Source organism: Pinus tabuliformis, chromosome 1_1 (assembly GCF_031772625.1).
Source record: "Pinus tabuliformis cultivar Carrire ecotype Pingquan chromosome 1_1, CPIR1, whole genome shotgun sequence".
NCBI lineage: Eukaryota > Viridiplantae > Streptophyta > Pinopsida > Pinales > Pinaceae > Pinus > Pinus tabuliformis.
This window is the reverse complement of record NC_142297.1, coordinates 920,265,745-920,282,184: the sequence shown is the minus strand read 5'-3', so window position 1 is coordinate 920,282,184 and position 16,440 is coordinate 920,265,745.

The window sequence follows — 16,440 nt, the reverse complement described above, 5'->3', positions numbered from 1 at the left end:
ATGCATATTCTTATTTCACCCTTCTATTTTTTCTCCTGTACTACTATAGGACTCACATAGTCAGATTATTCCACTAGTTCAATAATTCCAGCTACGAGCATGTTTTCTAATTCGTCGTGGACCTTTTCTTTTTACTTTGGATTCAAGCGGTAAGGCCGCTTCTTAACTGGCTTCACATCAGGTTTCAGGGTGATCTTAATCATCCCTAAATCGCCAACGATCCCTTTTAAGTCCATAATTTTGGTCAGGAACAAGTCTTGGTATTCCCAGAGTAACTCAACGACCTTATCCCCCGTGGCATCATCCCAATAGTCCCCAAGCGTTGTGTACTTTGGCTCTGCCTCTGTTCCAGTGTTGACCTGCTTCATCTTTAGTGGCGCAGTGATGTCAAGGTCTTCAAGTAATGGTCCGCGAATCTCATGACAACCTTCCATTTCTGAAATGTTAATGTTTCATGGGTCCTCATCATCCTCAACATTTACGTTATAACACTCTAGTGCACAGCTCAACTGTGTCGCCCACTCTAGCTAAAGTACTTCCGTTGGCTCCTGGGGTATTTTGAAGATAGTTGTTTTCACTGCCTATAGTGCATAGTCAATAGTATCTGACCAACGATCTTCAAACATGAAGTTTAATAGAAATCCCTCGCGCAAGACATCCCATTCACTTGTTCCATGGTGAAGCTCGATCTCAGTATACCAATTCGTCAGTATGACATCTAGGGTATGATAGAATAAATGTACCCATTCAAGCTGTGGCTCTTCCCCATAGACCTTGGTCCATTTTGCGAGCTGTGTGCGTGGATAATCTCATCCATTATATTTTTCTACTAGTCGTATCTGCGGTTTCCCAAATCATAGGCGCATCATTCTTCTACATCCGCGCCAATCCTCAAATTTCCTTGATGCGTACCCTACCATCGTGTGGGTGTTGCGTGCAGTGCCCACTTTAGCACATCGAACCATTGCTGTTATGGTACTGCACTTTCAAATTTGCTCAGGAATTCATCCACCGCTAACAATCTGTCATATGTCAGTAGCTCCCTTGCCTTTGTTGTCATGCAACATAGTGATATGATCATCATGTTGCAATTAAGCATTGTTACTTCGTGCAGCTGATTCTGTCGTCGTTCTACTTCTTCGTCTAAATCTAAAGTGCAAGAGATTTTGTGCTCCCACAAAATTCTTCCATCTGTAGCCAGATTCACCCAATCCTATTCTCACACATTTATCTTATAAATACAATCGAGATCATCATCACTATCATTGTTGCGCACCGGTTCAATGTATCACACTCCTTCTGCTGGATCTAGAGGTACTACTACGTGTAGTGACCTTTTCTCAAAGATCATTTTGTGCTTCTTCAGATTTATGACTCGTTCATATCGGTGGCCCAGTCTATTCCTAGTAGCGCAGGATAGGGATTATTGTCATCGATAATCTCTATCACTTCAAAATCCGCTTGCGTGCTCTCACCTTCAATATCGACTATTACCCCTTGCAATCTTCCCATGGGAAAAATCTTCTGTTGGTTCGCCATCTGTAACTGAATAGGGGACCATTATAACGCGGGTCTACCCATGCGTTCCCATGTTTTCTTTGGTAGTACATTTGCATCCAAACCCAGATCTAGGATTAACTAATCCATTTCATACTCGCCGATTTGTGCAGTCAACCTCATTTTCCTTCCTATGCATAATGCATGCTTTCCAAGTTTCCAGACCATGCACGGTTCTCCTAACCCTGCACACCTAGTGATAAGTTCCTATAGTCCTTTGAATGCCTTCCTTTCATGCAGCAGTTTCATGCATGTCTCCATAAAGGTACTGAGCATTGAAGGATCCATCCCTGGTTCTAGTTGATCCTTACTACCTAAAGTGGAGGCCTCCGTGAAGCTCTTCTTAGCTTCCATGAATGTCTCCTTTGTGTGTTCTAAATCAAATTTGGGTTCCTTTGTAGGAGCCTTGTGAAACCATGCACTTTCTTCTGGCTGCTTCCCTTTATCATCGCTAGTGGTCATACCGCTCCTGAGCATCATGTTTATCTTTGTGTCTTCTTCGCGTAGCTCAGACCTCATCATTTATAAATTCTGAGTTGAAGGGGGCTGGAGTGCCCCCTTTTCGCACATCCTCGCTATCAGCGAAGGGCAGTCTCCTACCTCATGATCAAACTTAGTACAATACCAAAATGATGTTCTTGTCGAGTTTGTGCAATCGTGGGCATAGTGCCGTGGCCCTCCGCAATTGTAACAAATTAGTTTTTTGGAACCCCTTCCTGGTCCCATTCTTCCTCGACCTCGACCACGCCCCTGAAATCTAACGCGTGCCATCGCTACATTTGGGTCGAGGGCTCGTGTTTCGATTTACACCCTGTACGTAGGAGTCTGATTTATCATTAGTTCATAGCTTCGACAAGTTCGTTCATCATGGCCTACCGACCTGCAAAATTTACAAAACAATTGTTGGGACGTTTGCGTATAATTCTGCAACAAATGACAATTATCTGTAGTGTGTTTTCCTCCTATCTGACAGATTGCGCACCATAATGCAAGCACCATTCTTGTCCCTGCCTATGCCTCAGGTCTTAATGGCATCAACCCTCCTCCTGCCAAGTAGTTCACAAACACTGGATAGTGGTCCTTGTCATGCCCTTAGCCTTTACATTTTATGCACCATACTTCCTCGCGCGCCTTTGGTCGAGGTGTCCTATCCTGTTTCAAACTTTACATTTCTAGACATAGATTCTGCAGTTGCATGTGGATTTGTTGGACTCCCAACCCAGGGTCTTGTATAGGGGTCTCATATAATCTCATTGCCATATCCAAAGCTTCGGCCTATGTGGAAAGTATTTGCTGTGATAGCGCCATCCTTAAGTGTGGTGTAAGTGATGCCAAAAACCATACACGATGTTGTCCATCTATCAACATCATATTGGCTTCGCGAATCATACTCTTCACCCTTTGGTCCAGATCCCATGGGGTCTCGCTTGGCAGCATCGTAATCTCCTTAAACCTGATAATTAATTTTTTTACTTTTATTTTGGCCTGCTAAATTCCTTGTTCAGCGTGGCTGGATCTCTACAATTCTTGTGTTTGGGTGGTCATTAGAATGCTTGATATACCATGTTAATGCACGATCTTGCAGTGCACTCACCACTGTATCCTTTTTAATATTGTCATCCATGATGCCTTGTGCTTCCCATACTGCTCTTACCATGAACCAGAATTAGTCTGGATCTTCATTCCCCACTCCTGTAAATACCGGTAGTTTGATCACACACACCATACTGAACTATGGTGGTGGCGGAGGTGGGGTGGGTGGAGATGGAGGTGAGGAGGGTGAGACAGGTGGCGGTGTGGGTGGAGGTGGTAAACGCGGAATTCGCTGCCTTATCAAACTGACTGCACTTCTTGGAGAAACTTTCACGAGCTCTTCCTCACTTTCCCGTGAGGGTGAAATTAAGGTATTGGTTTCTAATTCTTCGCTACCTCCACTTCTATAGATCTTCTCGCTTCACATAGCTCCAAACATTAATTTATTCGCATAACCCACTTTTCACACAATAGAATATTAATCCAAGTGTTCAAATATTTAATATACTTACCTCTCTATCCTTTGAGGAAACGTTGCTTCGCCTCACTATAGCTGACGGTCATGTCTACCGCAAACTCAGTGATAAATCCTCCCATTATTCGATCAAGCCAATGGTCCACAACTCGCACGATCTTATCTCCTGACACTTCTAATTTTCACACTAATTCCGGAGTCCACACTATTGGTTTGTCGAGCCTACACCTTCCCTGGTTGTCTGCTAACTTCGCGATCCACTCATACATCTCAAAAGGAAAGGATGCAAAGAAAATTTCATGGATTTCCATATACAAGTAGCGCTCCAACCATTGTTCCTTATATACTCACGGAGTTATGTTTTCTTGCGTCACGAACTCATGAATCTTCTTGTCCAACCACTCTTCAATTTATTTCTTTGTTGGATTCCTATGGCACAATCTTCTTGTCCAACCATCCCTTATGCAGATCCCGGTCCCGACAACAAAACCATTTGTTGGCTTGTATGGGCCTGACCCAGGTTCATAGGTGATTTAGCCTAGAAAATCCTGGTACTACTGGCCCTTTAAGCAATAGTCAGTAAGTTGATGCATGCATGCACTCAACCAATGTACTCCAGATAACTGAAGATTCCCTCATTAGAAACTCATGCATGTCTATCCTGAGAAAGACCCAGTTGAGCTAAATTTTAAGGACAGTGTACTATCAGTTTCATGTGTTTTCCTATAAAGGAAACTCATGCATGAAGTAAAGACAAGGTTCCTTGAGGATTGTGCAGTTCTGATAGTGTGTGAGAGCAGTGTTCCACTTGGTGAGGTGAGAATCATCCACTAGGAACAACGCAAGGAAATAGGAGCTTGGAGGGTAGAGAAGGCTTGTGAGAAGCTAGTGTTTCCTATGAGCATCTCTGAGGATTATACTGAGAGCTAGCTAGCTATGATAGCTAAGGCTTTATATAATCTCTATGTATTTCCACCTTGTATTATAATACAGATAGTGTGGTTTTTTAGCTGAGGCTTTCCCCAAAGTATTTTCATGTGTATTGTGCATTGATTCTTCTTCTTCTGGTTATATGTGTTTAGCTCGATCTTGCTCAATATTTAAGCTTCTGCAAATTGATAGTAGAAGTAGATTATAGTATTTTTCTTTGGTTATATTGCATTATAGGGTTAACCCATAGTCAGATTTTCTACATAGGTCTCAGAGTGACATTTGTAGAGAATTTGTAGAATTTCTACATCATGTGCCCCCAGGCACTTGAATAAGATTCTATTGTTGTGCCTTCTGTAAAGCACTCTGTGCACCAACTCATAAGCTAAAGCTTTGGGACACAATGCCCTCTTCTATCTGACGGAAAAGTGAGAGGGTATGGTTCCCTTCTCAAGGTACTGGTGCACATGTACATACCAAGAGTTTCTCTTTACAGTGGGTGGTGCTCGTACTACATCATACATCTCAATTTACTGCTCCCGTGAGCTATTCCTCTTCCTCCTATGCGTGCACTGCCTCAACTGCGAGTCTACAGAGACCATGACCCTTTATAGTGTGAACTAGATTTATGTCAAGATCGTTTTCTTGCAAGCCTGTCATCCAGTTCGCACGTCGTTCACCCAACTCTTGCTATACAAGTAGTGAGCGGGCTACTAGGTGAGGCACATAGACTATGCAATGGATTTTTAGCAAGTAGGGTCTGAAGTGTTTCACCTCCTTGTATACTGCATATGCTTGTTTGTCAATGGTGGACTAATTGAGTTCGGGTCCCTACATGCTTGCGCTCATGAAGGAGATGGGATTTTCATCGTTCATCTCATCCTTCTGAGTGAGTACTGCAGTGAGTGAGTTGTCGTAGGCAAAGGTGTACATCAAGAAGTCTTTGTTGAAATCTAGGTTGTTAAGTGTAGGCACTTCTGCAATAGCCTGCTTGATACAGGTGAATGCAATTGGTTTGACTATCTGCACATAATCCGAGATGAACTTCCAGAGGAAAATTATCTTCCCAAGAAGGACTGCATCAATTTCTTATTGTTGGGTGAGGGATCTGTGTGATAGTGTGGACCTGGTCCGGATCAATCTGATCCCACTCTTGGAAATGATGTGTCCAAGGAGGTTCCCCCTAGACACTGCTAATATGTTCTTTTTGGGATCTAAGGAAATCTTGTATTTCCGGCATCATCCAAAATTTTTCTTCAGATGGCATATGTGGTCTTCTCATATTCTTGAAACACAGTCACATCATCAAGCTACACTACTACGTTCTATCCAATGAGACTGTGGAAGGTGATGTCCATGGCATGCTGAAAGGTCGTGCTTGTATTCACAAGCCCAAATGGAATTCATTTGTATGCGAATGTACCCCACTTGGTACAAAAGGTAGTTTTGAGTTTGTTAGTTTCTGCTACCATAACCATATTATATCCCGAAAACCCATCAAGTATATAAAACATATGTGCCCCAGATACTATTTGTAGAATGTGCTCCATAGATGTCATGGGGTAGTTTTATTTGTCTGAGGCGTGGTTCAAGTTCTGGAAATCAACACACAAGCAGATTTCCCCAGATTTCTTTCATACAGGAACAAGATTCGAAACCGAAGTAGAATGATGAACTATGTATATGATATATGCATCCAACAACTTGGTGAGCTCTTTCTATATGAGGGGTTCAAGTGATGGATGTACTTTCCACAGCTTCTGCTAATATGGCTTGACCCCTTCTCTGATTGGAATGATGTGTTAGATTATTCACATGATGTAAGTTTTCAAATCGTCATATGTCAATGCAAACACATCCCCCTACTATTTGAACAAGTGGACAAAGGCTTTTTGCTCCTGCTGTGTGCAACATGTACTGAGATTGACGAAATTCAGATCTTTTTTTGTTCCCAAGTTAATGAGTTCGTGTATCATGGTAGAGCTATGGGTTTTGCTATTCCTTGGGCCCTGAAAGAATTCTTGCAAGTCATAGAGCTTTTCCAAAGATGCCACACCCTTAGGGATGAGGTGGCCTTTCTTGATATCCGTCCTGGCTTGCAAAGATCGCTCATGCTTATCTTCGGCTATTGCTACATCCTTGAAGGTATCAACGTCGGCTATGAAATGAAGTATCTTTTGATCATCATCAAATACACATAGATTATTTATGTTATTTGGGATATATGGTCTATACAAAATTTCAATAGTAAATCTATACCTAAGAAGTGACATACTTAAAGCTGTGTTTTCCAAAGCATTGGCAGATGCAATACTCGTTCTTGGTACAACAATGATATTGAATGATTGGAAGTTAGAGATCAGTCACCATACCTCTTGCTGGTAACTTTTGAGATGTGGTGATAAATAGTGAATGGTGTTATGTACCTATCGTACAACTATTTCAGAATCACCTACCACTTTGAGCGCGACCACATTGAGGCTAATGGATTTATGCAAGCCTGAAACGAGTGCTTCGTATTCAACAACATTGTTTGTGCTCTCAAACACCAAGCGAATCAAGATCAGATGCTTCTTTTTGTTTGGGTCGATCAAGACACACCTGGCCCCTGAGCCATCTTGTGTCTTTGATCCGTCGAGGTAATTGTTCCACAACTTGTCTGTACATGGACCGTCTGATGCACTTGTACTACTGCTACTGCTATTGTTACTGCTATTGCTACTAATGTTACAATTATTGTACATGTTTCATTTCCATTAGTTGGGCAAGGAAGGAGACCCAACTGCGTGTCTAGTGGGGTTAGGGCTGGCTGTGCAGGATAACACCCCAACATTGTTTCCAACAGGTAGTTGCAAAACAGGAGCTCTGTGAAGGCCAATGGTTCATTTTTTCCATTGATGGGAGTGACATTGTGCCTCATATATCTCTCGGATAACACCCAGATTTGATTTTTCTTGCCCTTGTATGGAAGCCACAAGTGCGACCAATCTATAGAAAAGTATCCATTCAGCTTGATGGACACATCTCTCCTAAGAAGTAAGTCATATGCTTTTGGTATTTCCACAGCAAAAATGTTTATGCACTGGTCAACTCGGCCATCATGAGATAGTCTGATGATCATGTCATGAAGTTCACCAATGGATGGTACATATGTTTGATCAAGTTCGATGATATGAGTGGATGTCTTGCTCCACTGTGAATTGATCCTTTTAGCAATGGAGAGCGCCATGATGTTGGCTACTACTCTAAAATCAACCTGACAGTTGTGAACATTACAGTTGAATATTTCTAATGAAAGAAGGAATGGAGGGAAAACAAAAATTTTTTCTTCCATTCGGAGTGTCTCTAGCACAATTGAAAGTGATCCAGGAGGTGTGCATCCTCCCTTGCTAGTAGAGGATGCATTGTCTACTGATGTATGTCCTAATGCACACAACAGGATCTCTCACTGACTTTGGATCTTAGCCAACTTGAACAAACTGATGTTTGCACGAGTTTTCTTCATGTCATCCACAACGTTGTAATCTACAGGGGGTAGACCGACCGAGGTGTTTGGGGTGAGACTTGTATTCGTGTTGTCCGATGGAGTGTTCTACAGTTTACTACTCATGGACGTACTCTTGTCTGCCACTGTCTTCATGGGCTTACTTTGTGTTTTCTACTTTTGGACAACTGGTGGATCAACCTTCCTCAGTAGTTCAAACTTTTGTTTCACTTCCTCAAGTGTAAGGGGAGCCCTCTTACTTCTGAGATTGTAACCATTATTTTTCTTTTGGGGCTTCTTCTCAGTGTTCGACTTTTGCGCTACTTGTGAGTACTGCTACATGTTTACCACATTCCCAAAGATTGATGCCTCATCCAGCACAACATCTTCGTCATTGTCTGTATCGCCCAGTTGTCCATGTGCATTGTTGTCTACGTCAAGTGTGTGGTTGGATGATGAGCCTCCAACTCACTTCTAGTCCAAACAAGACCTTTATAAGTGATCATCTTCATGAAATGAATTTTTTTTTTCGTTCGTGCACTGTTTGAGCTAGAACACAGAGCTCTGCACAATTTTATTTGGGAGATGGTTTCCACTTGATGACATGCTTCCTTGTCTATGTCTGGGTAGTCGGCTGCTCGCAGATGTGTTAATGGTTCGTTGCTTGAACTCAAACACTTTTGTTGTCATTTATTTGACAAGACAAGTAAGGGTTTCAATATCATTTGTTTCCCTGTCCTTACCATTTCTCACTGTAGCCTGTGGCTTCCTTCTCACATCTATGGAGTTCTCTGTTGGTTCATCATCCTTGATGACTCCAATCATGTGCAGGTCCTTTTCAATAGTGATTTCCTCTTCGCAATTTAACAATGTTGGTTTTGTAGCTCGCTTGATGAACTGCACAATGCTGGCCGGCAGTGCGGATGTGTAGTAATTGACAGTGATGGAGTCATGAGGTTTCATGTCTACTGCGAACTTAATCAATATGGGTAGAAACCTCTAATTGAAATATTTTACCTTTTCTTTCCCCACCACCTTCAGGCTTCCCAATTCTTTGAGTAACATGGCAAGGGTCTTGTCATCAACAAAATTTTCCAAAAACATACGTTTGAACATACCCCAGTTCTATATGAAGTTAACAGGAAGGTTGTGATACCATGCAATTACGTAACCATCTAAGGTACATGGGAACAATCTACATGAAATGTCATTGTAGCGTATCTCAAGTGTCTGCAGCTATAGGTAGAAGTTATCTAAGTGATCTTCTGACTTCACTGTGTTGTAAGGGTTGAACTTTGTGATCATCGTCTTCGACCGCTTCAGCATCTTGTGCAAAGAACCCGGGAGGGCCAATGGTCCTTGAGGCATGCATTCCAGATTTTGGTTAACCACGTCTTCTTGCTTTTCATCCTCCTCCTCTTCTTCAGAATCTGACAGTTTCGGCTCTGAGTCTGTTGATTCATCTCTGCCTCTTCCTCCTCTGCTGCCTTCCCCTCCACCCCCTTTACAAGAGTCTAAGCCCAAGATCACGAGGGTATCTTGTTCTCCCTATTGGAAGATCGTAGGTTCCTCTCTATCCTCAACAGCTTCTGCCAGACCTTAAAGTGTGGCAAGAATTTCTTCTTCCATTGATGATACATCAACCCCTTTGGGAGTGGTTTTTGCCTCTCTTAATTCATATGGAAGATGTTGTATTCCCGGGATTAGTCTTACTACTTTCACGAACTAGCGGGTGATGGGACGGATGGAACGAAGGTGCTGATATGAAATTTCGTTTTCAGTCCTGGGAGGTGAGGAGTAACCAACTATAGAGTCACGCGTAGGTGAGAGGGAGTGAGAGTTACTGCCTTGACCAGATGATTGATGAGTGGGTGTGAGAGGACATTCAACCCTAAACAACTAGTGGCCCTCCTTCTAGCACCAAAATGTTGACGGTGCTGGACCCACCAACATTTAGTGGATCTCCTCGGTATGAAGTCCCAAATAGACCTTACACCGTTTGGTGTAGGATTCCCGTCTGGTATGATGGACCAGTTTCCATTAACTTAAATGTTTTCCTTATCTCTTGCTAGTCAGCACGAGAGAGTGGTCTTCTTTGTCTTCGAACAATGAGGTTTGTGTGCTTGGTGAATGCTAGTGTTACTTGTGTCAAGGTTCTTTCAAAGCAGAGAGAGAGGGTGGGAGTGAGTCTCAGGTTGGATGGGAGGAAGTCCCAACTCTGCTAGGGATACACAATACAACAGGACATGCACAACTTCTGGAAGAGTAATCTACATGAATGTGGTAATCATAACATACAAAGGAAAGTAGTGTGTACAACACCCAATGGGTAGTCCGCATGAGTGCCACAGTTGTTATAACATGTTTACGTGAAAGGTTTTGTCTAATGTCTAGGAGGTAACCAACATGGGAAAGACAATGTTAACAACTTATACAACACATTCTCATAAATATATATATATCAGAACAACTAAATGAGTTCAATTGTTTAACATAGGTTAAAGCAACATGTAGTACAAGTGTTTAAGATTAATTCTTACAAATAGTTACAACACCTGTGTGAAAACATGCTGGCCTATGAGAAAGATTCTAAATTAAGCGAAATTTCCAAGACACATCAATACACCATACATCACTAACCCCATGGGCAGGGCATTGGAGCCACTACTCGCTCCTCAAAGGAAAGATTACAAACTCTCGAGACTATGTAGGGGGAGCCAAGGTGAAAAATTCCTTTGCATGTACAAATGAGGGGGTATTTATAGCCAAGGGTGAAATTGGTCCTTGTGACTGTTCAACTGCCCTCATGATTGTTTGACTTCCATGACTTTTCAAATTACATGACCCTTCAGATTACAAGTGGGTCTCTTGGACTTCCATGTTACATTACATTGATTGACAATAGTATGGCCCAGAGTAGTGATGTGGCCGACACGACTCATGAAACGACTTGACATGATAGTGCTAGTATGTTCATGCTGCTTCTAGTGTGCATGTCGAGATGCAATGTTGCTAAGTGATGGATGTTCTCTTGGTGTTTCACAACTTCCCCTCCAAATGGTAAAGTGTGCAGAGTCCTCGATGGTCATTGGGTTTGCTTGATGTTGCATGTGCACGTTTCTCATTTTCTTGTACTTTGGCATATTTGACATGTTCATCCATTCCTGAAAATATCTCCTCGCATGTTCGTTCATCCATCCATTCACAAACACATCCTTGCATGTCTTCCATTCATTCGTTCGCAAACACATCTTCGCATGGTCATCTGTTCGTGAATAATTCTCCTCACATGCATCATTTGTTTGTCTGTTTGCGAACACGTCCTTTTTCATGTACTCTCCTTGTTCATCCCATATTTCATCGCGTCATGTTCATTCATGTACCTATATTTGCAGTCACTCATGACGGGACGCCATCAAATCCATAAACCTCCTAGTCTACCATGATGCATGGCCATTCGCTTTCGTATGCAAGTGACCGAGAGAGATGACAAGGTTGCAAAATTGCATGAGACAAGTTTGAAGTTGGGATGCGAGCTCTGGGAACTACTGGTGAAAATTGTGTAGAGGTCACTGGGGTGATGACATGGACAATCCAGATTAGCAATGACTATCCACGAGATCTAGCTTAGTTAGAGGACAGATCTGCGATATTTTAGGATGAAGCAGTTTGGGTAGCAGACGGCCTTAGTAGGAAAAACTACACAATTTATGGAGGGAGCTGGTTACGGGCTTCAAGAGGCTTGGCAGCCAAAACTGTGCAATTCCTGGAGGGAGCTCGCAACAAGATGTGGGGTTTACTAGAGACAAAAGCTGCATAATTTTTGGGAGGTTGACCTATTGAATACCTCTGTATAGTTTTTGATATCAGCAGGATGCTAGGCTGCTGAGGGGCTTGCTCATAAATCTACGCAGTTTTCTAGGTGAGTAGTCAATCGACTTTATGGGTGACTGGCCAAAGAAACTGTGCAATTCTTGAGGGGACATGGGGACGAACACTTGGTGTCTGTCCATCATGTCTACACAGTTTTCTCAATGAGTGGAGTGGGAAAGGTCTGTAGCTTTTGCATAACTTTTTAGGGGAAGTGAGTCCTGGGGTCACTTCCCAGTCAAACTCTTTGGTTGACCAGGAGGAGGGTTGATTGATAAGCTTGCGGGCAATAAAGATTGAAATGGCTTGTTGGACACTTCTACGCTATTCTAGGTGACAATCATTCAATTCGATTATAGGGTGAGGGTCCGGCTATTAGAGGTTGATCCAGTCGTCATAACTTTAGCAAAATGACTAAGTGTGTGAGCGAGTAAATTTGTGCATACACGACTTTTGTGAACACGCACTCAACATAAATTGACCTCAAGACACCTCAAACCATCAAGACAACATATGCTCAACATGACTGACTGACGGTGTGAGTGATAAGCGTGATGCTTGTGATAATTCATTGAATGACTGTGATGATGCTTGTGACAGTGCATACAACTTCGTGTGTGAGTGCGATGGGTGTTTACATAGTGAATACAACATGTACACACAAAGAGAAAACCTTGTGCATGACTAGAACATGGTTGCAAGCGTGACATTGTGACCAACATGCAAAAAGTTTTCCGTTCAATGGTCATGATAAGAGGGTGCAAAGACTCAACACGAGGCCACAAAGTGAGCTCAAGTGATTGAAAACATCAAGTAAAAACTCAAGGGAGACTCCAAAATTGGATGTTGGCAAAAATTTTGGAGGGTGTTGCAGTCGCTACAACAACCAGATGTAGGAGTATGTATTGTTTTGTGTCGTACACCAAGTGTAGGTGTATGTATGTGTTGTGTGTTTACACTTGGTGTAGGTGTATGAGTTGTATGCCAGGTGTAGGTTCATGTATTGCATGGTGTTGTATATCGTGTTTGGTTGTATGTGTGTGATGCACACTATGTGTATGTGCACATGGTTGAAGAGAAGGCACTGGATGTTTGTCAGTTGTGGCAACTAATCTGAAGTGTGTACGGAATAATGACAAAGGTAGAAGCTAAGGATTGATTAAAGGATAAGTATCGATATTTTATTTTAGTTTTATTATGAATGTGATTTATGATTCTAGTCTATGATGATTCCATGTGATCTATGATTCTAGTTTATGATGATTACATGTGATCTATGATTCTAGTTTATGATGGTTACATGTGATTTATGATTTTGATCTACGAAGGTTGTTTTTTGAGCTAACCTGATGTGATATGTTTATACATGATGATTTGGTCAACGATGCTAGTTTGACTTGTTGTGATAGGAAGTAAACAGGATTGCAAGTGTACCTTATTAACGATCGACCAATGAGGTATGATTTGAAGTTATTTCAATTTATCTTAATCTAATGGAAGTTATGTTCTTGGTATAGGAAGCACATAAAAGACCAGTTGGGTGGCTGAAATCGACTGCAAGCATTAGTAGCAACAACAAAGGAATTGAAACACATAGCATTATGCTGGTAAAGCACTTCAAGAACAAGGCCATTGTGGGACACTAGTACCGAATAGTTTCCTTTGATTTCCATGAGTATGCTATGACCAATATGATAGTTTGAGGTAGGTGTATGCCTTGGTTATTTGACTTTCTGATGCGAGGAATCCTTGCCAAGGGATGGATCGCTTGGGATAGGGGATGTCGGGGAACTTGGAAGTTAAATGACTGCACAGAACGGGGTGACCAGATTGCCTAAGGGATTATGTAGTAGAGAAGGGAAGCCCATGGATATATTTGGTTTGGTCATTAACATTGATAGATGGAATCAAATGCACATTGGGAGTGCAACCTAGAATAGTGAACCAGTAACTTTTCACTAAGGGGACAAGTGGTGCAGGATTATAGCGTTGGACATTGGATGCAACTTTTCCTGTGGTAGTGGATTCTGTACTTCCTAAGAAGGAGGTGAATCTTGGTATTACTTTAACTATGGAGGTGTGAGCCTCTGGATTCCCTTGTTGATTGATACTAGCATCGTATCATTTTTTCTGATGGTTTAGCAAATATGCATATTTGTATTTATGTTGTTATTGTAAATATCATAATGGGCTATCTTATAAAGCTCCAGTATGCGGTATATTGTCATTTTTTCATGATGTTTTTCTTGTAAGCTAGTCATTCATTTTAAATACCGCAACGATATATGTTATAAAGCTCCATGGATAGTATTTTCTGTTTTCAATAGGCTTGCTGGTTATAGGTGTCATTAAACAGTGAGGATGTTGTTCCCCCAAGGGGGAGAGTTCTATAACAGCCCTGGTTAAAATTTCGTGTAACAAGAGTAAATAAAGGAAAAAATAAGGCCATGGGTAAGGATCACGTATTCCAAGCTGAATGTTTGGTAGGACATCTTGGTGTGGGTATTCATTCAGTTTATTATGGCTAAGGAAATTAGCAAATTCAAAGGCATTAAAGGGATAAAAAGGCATTTTGGCACATTTATTTTTGAAAATAAATGAAATTAGGAGAAAAGGGAGGTGAAATATCATAGGTTGCATGTGAGGAGGAAAGTTAAGGAAGATAATGGAAATTGAAGAAAATATAGGCTTCATTAATAAAACGGCTTCTGAGGATCAGTTGGTAACCTTTTCTTCAGTTCAATTTTGGAGCTCTCTCCTTATTCTCTTTCTCTCTCTGATTCTTGGTAACCAGGAAGGACAAGGTCTTGGAAAGCAAGGCCAAGGCAGACTTTGGCTGATTTTAGTACAAGAGAGGTCAAAGTATGAAGGCTTAGGCTTCGACCAAATGAAATGTGACTACTACGGGAAGAGAGGTCACATTGTGGATTGATGTTGGTCCCTACACCCAGACCTAACATCGAAAAGCCTGCAGGACCGAAAAGGTAATCTACTAAATCAATCAACCAATGATTCGGAAGGTGAGTTCTCTAGTCAAAAATTTGTGTTAAAAGTTATCAAGAGGATTTATCCATGTAACTTTTGTGGTAGTCATTCACATTGTGTAGAAGAATGCTAAAAGCAAAAGGCATTCAGAAAAAGGTGGGTGAAGTAAGGACTACACCACGTATAGATGATGCAACACTGCAAGTAAAGAAGTGTCTATGGAAGATTTTAATGCAGTCAGACAAGGACTCCACAACATCTAGACAGAGTACATGAACTTCCAATAAAAAGGCAGCTAGCACAAACTCTGGAGAATGAGTTTGTTGAAATTGTAAGGTGAAAGGGCATTCAAAGAGCAAATGTCGGATGCTACCTCGAGAGACAACATCAACAGAGTAAGAGACATCCAAAACACCTGGAGCTGAGGAATGTTAGTCTCCATATTTGAACTGGGTAGGTAAAATGCCATATGTATAAACTGTGAGTTTATAAATTATTGGTAGTAGGCATAGTCAAAGTTTGTAACTAGGGTCTAGATGGTTTTTACATTAACTCATGTTTGTAATCAAGTTCATGTTTGTAATAAAACTTTTTGTAGATCCAAAATTTGTTTATGTTCGGAGGTGTGATCCAGAATGGATTTTGTAAGTTAAGTCAGAATTTTACCATGTGTTGATGACCAATATGGTCCTATGTGCCGAAGTTGTTCTTGACTTCTATAGAGTTTTATTGTCTCAAGTGATTATGAAATTAGTTCCAGAACGAAGGATTCAACGCACTAATTCCGACAATGTCTCCATATTTCCGTTTGGTCTCCTGGTGATGGAGAAAGCATCCATCGAAGTTGAGGTATTGTGGAGAACCTTACTGGCCATGTGACTTGTTGTCGTTCAATAAGGCACAAACTTCATCTCAAGGTTCCAGTAAAAGAATGATGGCAAGAAACAGATGTTGATTAATTGTTTTGGTACATTTATATTTGGCGCAAGTTATAAGGCTCAAATTATGTTAACGATTTCAAAACATTAAGTTAAGTTTCATTTATCCTAATGCTATGATGACCATAGTATAATGTTGTTTTAAAATAAGGGGCATTAGTAAAATGCAAAAACATATGGAGATAAGGCAAGGTGAGCACTAACCATACTACAAAGTTTGAAGTTGGAAATATTATTATTCAACCTAATTGCAATGGTGGGAAAGATTATAATTCTTATGAGCCCATATTAAATCTGAATCAAATGGATGAATAACGTTCATGGTGGAATTTTAATGTTGAAAAACATTACAAATGGCATATTCAAAGTTTATGTGACAGACTATATGTAATGGTACATTAAAATTATAGTGCAAGTCCACGTCATTGCCAAACAATATGGCGGAGTCCATAGAAGGCGAAGTGAAAACCACCGCTACATGGAGGCAGTCCAAACATAGTCGAGTCAACACAGTTGAGTGACCATCGGGGGAGTAGGTCCGCTCACATAGCACAGGTTCGATGTTCCATTAAGGGTTCAATTAAATAACGTCACAAAAGCAAGAGGTATTTGGCATAGTGCCTTGGGCCGTGAAATAAGAGATTTTGACGGAGCCAAGGTGGAATGGT